We start from the raw sequence: 6,250 nt of genomic DNA, 5'->3' as shown, positions 1-6,250 counted from the left end.
ATGTAGACTTCTTTTCTCTCTCTTCTCTCTTCTCTTATAAGAGATTGAGAGACTCTTCAGTCAATCTCTTTGTAACACTCAGTCTGAGCATTTTATAAAGCTTTTCTCTCTTCTCTAGTCTCTCTGTATCTATCATCTTAGCCTTCTTAACATAGTCTGATCTGTGAGAGAATTCATTCACTGAGTTCTTAGTTTTCTTGATATATTCTATCTTGAATCAGAACTCACTCAGTCTCTGAGCTCAGTAAACCTGCTGCTGTGAGAGTTTCTTAATTGAAGTAAACTGTTATAAGCTGTTATAATCAGTTCTAACAGTAATCACTGTCATAAGACTCTCAAAGTAGTGATATCAGTGATGAAAGAATTTCACTATTATGAGAAGCTTCTGATCATGAATGTCATAGTTGATCTCTGTAGATTGCATCTTTCATGAGAAAAAGATCATTAAAACTCAGTTCTCATTTAACTGTAGTTATAAGACTATTTCTGAAATTGTAAAGAAGAAGACATCTGTCTTCAATCTGATTAAAAGTAAGAGATTAAAGTAGAACAGTATCACTGTGTCTATGAATATCTGTTTCAATCTTACAAAGACCTTATAAGCTTCTGAAATAAGAAAGTTCTTACAGTTCTTTCTTCTTAACAATCTTTTCATTCTCTATTTATAGAATAACTTCTTCTTATTTTCACTCTTCAGTATGTCTGTAAGAGTCAAGAAGATTCTCATGAATACAAAGATAAACTGTCTATAGAAATTCATAAAGCTCAGAAAGATCTGAATCTTATAAATACTAGTTAACTCTGATTATAATAGAATAGTCTCAATCTATGAAGATTTCATCTGAATATTATCTGTGATAATTATATATTCTAGAAAATTAATCTGATAGATACTGAAGTTATACTTTGTAAGCTTAATATACAGTTCTGTCTTATCTAAGATCTTTAACACACTTCACACATGCTCAGTGTGTTCTTTCTTCTTCATAAAGTATATCATCACATTATTCAGATATATTATCACAAAGATATTTAGATATACATGAAGTGTTTTATTAATGAAAGACTGAAATGTTATGAAGATATTAGTCAGATTAAAAGACATCACTAGATATTCAAATAATCTCAGTGCAGTTCTAAAGACAGTCTTTTATTCATTCTCAGACTGTATTCACAGCTGTGTATATACATTGATCACATTCAGTTGTATGAATATAACAGCTTCTGTGAGATAATTAATTATATTCTCAATCAGAGATAGAGAATAGTGACTCTTTATTATCTTGAAGTTCAGATTATAATAGTCTACACACAATCTGAAGATCTTTATTCTTCTTTTTCATGAATATCACAGAGGCTTCTGTGAAGATCTGTGAAGATCAGATAAAGTCATTCTTCAGATTCTTCTTCATATAGACTCACAAGACCTCTGTCTTATAATAAGAGAGCTTATAGATTGATTCTCAGAAGAATTTCTATTCTTCTATTAAATTTATTATCAGATTCTTCTTACAGTGAGAAGAAAGCTCATCTGTCTTTACTAAGCTGAATATCTCTGTAAGATCTTGATATTTCTCTAGTATTTAAAGCTCAGTTTTCATGACTGTGAGATTCTCAGACACTTATAAAGTCATTATATAGATAAACTTATCTTCTCTAATTAACTCTACAGCATCAACTGATTCTATCTCTGTAAGTAAGTCTATTAACACTGATTAGAAGTATAAATCTGACTCACAGACAGCTATGTGTGAATTGTGTCTTTAAAGCTATGTAAGTCTTAAGTACATGTCATCTGTAATGTCTGTGATGATCACAGTTTCTGTAAATCTTCTCCAGATTTCAGAGAGATCTTGTAATTCAAAGATGACTCTTATAAGTCTCTTAACTCTTAGATCTGAGTTCTCACATTCTGCTTGTTATAAGAGCAGATTCTCAGTTTTCATCTTTCAGTTTATTCACTCTGTGAGCTTTAGAGACACTACAGTGACCTGAGATTCTGAGTTTATCAATACTTTTCATACTTATAGAGCAGCAGTACTGCAGTGCAGTCTCTCTCTGTAAGTAAGTATTTTCATCAGAGAAGTAACAGATTCAGATGTCAGCTTCAAGACTTTTAAGAAGACTGTTGCTGACTCTGTCTGTAACTTCTCAAATTTCTATTTTAATTTATCTGAACAGTTTGTATGAAGATATTCTGATTTAGAACAGATGAAGCAGAGTCTCTTTTTCTTAATCTCTCTATTATACACTCTGTTCACAGAAGCTTGTAAAGCTCTCTCTCTCTGCTTAGTAGTCAGATATGAATCTCTCTATATCTTATTATCTTTTTCTAACAAATCTGTTCTCTGTTGTTCTGATTCTTGCAGAACTGATCAGTGATTCACTCTTCACAGATCTGTGACTCTTACAGTAATCTGTAAGCAGTGAATAAGAGTCATCAGCTTCTTCAGAATCAAGAACTTAGAGTCTTACTCAATGAGCTTGTTCTACATATCTTTATTCAGTCTCTTTATAAATATCATTATTCAGGTCTTGTTTCAGAGCCCTGTTTTCACAGATCTTAATTTTCATTATAATTTCATGAAGCACTGTGAGTAGTCTTTATCAGATTTCTCATCTCTTTTTCTAATATTAATGATCACAGTTCAGATGTTCTCTGTTCAGCTCACAGAGTCTCTCAACTTGTTCTCTAGATAGATCTTGAGAACAGATCAGTGAGATCTCTTATAATCATTCTCTAGATAATTCAGTCAGTTCTTGACTTCAGTGTAATAGAGATCTGTCATTGTATAGATGATAGCTTCTTTATCTTTCATATCACACAGTCAGACTTACAAGTCAATTTCAAATATAAACTCATAAAAGCTTTTATAGATTGTGATTTGATAAGTGATCTTAAGTGATTATAACTTAAGAAAGTTTCTTTTCAGTTTGTAGATGTCTTCAAAGATCATGTCTAGAGACTCAGTTCAAGAGTGTTTACAGACAGTAAGTATTTCTTATAGAAAAATAGCTTAATTCTGTAGAAGATACTCAAGAATGTTCTTCACTGAGATTGATTTATTTATGAGTTCAGAGAGTTTCTCTGTCACAGATGCAGAGAATGATGTTCTGTGAGTGATTGATAAGTTCTCTGAGACTTCTTTTATAAGAGTTATTCATGATTCAGATAACTGCTTCTGAGTATCTATAGTAGAGTTCTCAGAGATTGAAGTATATAAGTTTCTAGTTCTTTCAGTTATAATAGATGATTGCTGACTGACTGAGCTTGAAATATAAGAATAAGTGCTCACAGATGATTATTCAGGTGTTTGCAGCTTGATGTGATATATACTGTTAACTACTAGAAGTATTCACAGTAGAAAGATAAAATGTAGAGATCAAATATATAATAGCATTCAAGCTGAGTTATGAATAGTATTCATGAACTCCAGTCTATATAGTTGTGTGTAGCCAAGGGCCGCTAGCCCTATTGGTTACGCGAGAGATAGGAATAGAGGTAAAGAATTCGCGAGAAGCAGGATTTCTTACATATCAATCAAATTCAATTTGATATGAATAAAACTGAGTTAATTCATTTCTTTTCTAGATTCAATGAGAAAGAACTATCTCTAACTCTTTTGAATAGAGAGATTAAACCCAGTGTAAATGTCAAATGATTAGGAGAATGATTAAACTCCAAGTTGAATTTTAAATATCACATTCAACAAAGAACTGTCAAGGCAGAAAGGCTATTGAACAACATAATCAGACTATCAAATACAGAGAGAGGTCTATTCTTCCAGGCTATGAGACAGTTATATGTAGCCTGTATTACATCAGTAGCTGATTATGAAGTTCAACTTTGATGAAATAATCAAGAGAATTTCACTGAACTCTTTCAAAGTCTGTAAAACAGAGCCTTGAGAAGAATTCTAGAAGCATTCAAATCATCTTCTATTAAAGCAATGAAAATTGAAGCTTCAATTCCTCCTTCTACTATTAGATTTGAAAAGGCCTGTATGAACTATGTGCTGAGAGTTATAAAGATGAGCTCAAATCATATAATCAGAGAAAGAGTCTCTTCTTCATTTCCATTAATTAACTCTGGAAATGAACTGGATTGAAATAGATTTCTTGATTGAAATGAAAATAATTCTTCAAAGAAAATGTCTTCTCAACTGTACAGACTATACTCTCTGATTAAAAATCAATTTTCTTCTTTAAATATTGAAAAAGTGAATCATGAGAAGTTATCTCTCTGAAGAGAAAAGCTTGAATCTCTTATAGACTTATAAATAAGTGAACTATCAAAAGAGAAAGAATATAAACAGCATTTGAAGAGGATTTCTACAATCAATATAAAAGACTTCATTCTGATTTATTCAGATGACTTCAAAAATAAGAACCTGAATAGATTAGACACAGGCATTGCTTATACTGAAGATAATATCAATTTTATCTCAGATTTCTGAAATCTAGACTGTGAATCTGAAGTCTTTGATACTGAACTATTTACAACAGTGAAAGCTTTCAAACTCATAGAAATAAAATCTCATAAAAGAGAAAATAGTTTGAAAGAGATATGAATATTCTCTGATAGTCAAGCTGCTTTAAAAAGACTTAGAAATAGTCAGATTCATAATGATCAAATGAATCTTGAACTGATCTTAAACTCTGTTTTAAAAATTCAAAAGAGAAGAATATCAAAGCTGATAATTCATCTGCACTAAGTTCCTGCTCATATAAATATTCATGGCAATGAATTGGCTGATTCAGCTGTAAAAAAGAGTGCAGAATTAAGCAGATCTATTCAAAAAATTATGTCCTGGTCTTTTATAAAGAGAAAAATAAAAGAATCTTGTTTAGACAAGTGAAATGAAAGCTGGCAGAAACAAAAGAAGAGTATACATTATTCAAGATTTGAAACAAAACCCAAGTGAAAATCTTGTTTAATTAAATATAAAAAGAAAATATTCTTATCTATAATATAGCTGAAACTAGGACATGGCTATTTCAAATCTTATATACAAAGATTTGATGATAGATTTGACTCAATAGAATGCTCATTTTGCAATGTAAATGAGAATCCTGAGTATATTGTAATGCACTGTGCATTATACAATAATCTCAGAGCCAGATTGAAAGAGAAGTATGATCTAAATCAATTAAATATGAGATTCTTATTCTCAACTGAGACAGGAATTAAATACTTAATAGACTTTCTATCAGAAACTCAAGCAGCTACAAGAAAATGGCTAAATTCAGAATTATCTGAATATGAAGAGAGGGAAATCAATCAGATATAGTCTGTTAAAACAGCTATACACTATCTTTTAATAATTTGTTTTGTTACAGTCTCTCTTTACTTTATCTTTTTCTTTCAATTTCTTTCTATCTATCTATTTAATGTGTCTATCTTCAAGACTGTGTTCTCTTTCTCTTTTCCTTTGTCATGATATTGTCAAATGATTTCAAAGTATCAGAAGATGTTAAAACACTGTAATTTGTAAACAGTTTTTGTATTCTGAACTGGAATTTTCTGATTTTGCATATCTGAAATTGATGAATGTATAATAGTTAACTTTACAGATATAGGAAAAACCCTGAGAACTAAAAGTTCTCAGATAGATGTCATAGTCTCTGACTGCATACATCTATAATTGAAGAATAATAATAATAATAACTGTAATATTCTGACAATATAAGATAATTTCAATTATCTTTTCTACCAGTTATAAGACATTGTAGACAGGTGCTGTGAATCACAGTAGTTTAATTGTGAATAAACTTGCAGAGTATTGATATCAGTATCAGTGATCTCAAATTCTGAAGAAGTATCAATAGATTCAAGCTCTGTTAAGTCACTGTCTGATGTGTTATATTTATCATCTACATTGTTGAGAGACTGTAGTGATTGTAGAGAGGATTCATCTTTAAGTGATGAAGAATATTAACTGAAGTGCATCTGACATTGAGTGTCTTGAGATTCAAAAGACATGCTGTCTTTTATCAATGATTATGATATGATGAGAAGAGATAGTGAGTTGTAAAATAGCAGAGATGATAGCAGAATAACTAAGAATTCAAAAAATATCAGTTTGATAATGATCAGGCAGATATTTAGAGTAGATGTATAATTCTGAAGTCAATTGAATATTTTGTATAAGTGAAGTTGATTTTTCACACATAATAAAACCATTTCTTCTCAGACTCTCTATGAGATATTAGGTTGTGAGTACATGTGAAGTCTCTTATTGATTCAGAA

This window comes from Blastomyces gilchristii (genome assembly GCF_000003855.2).
Source record: "Blastomyces gilchristii SLH14081 genomic scaffold supercont1.44, whole genome shotgun sequence".
Classification (NCBI taxonomy): domain Eukaryota; kingdom Fungi; phylum Ascomycota; class Eurotiomycetes; order Onygenales; family Ajellomycetaceae; genus Blastomyces; species Blastomyces gilchristii.
This window is presented reverse-complemented; position numbering follows the sequence as displayed.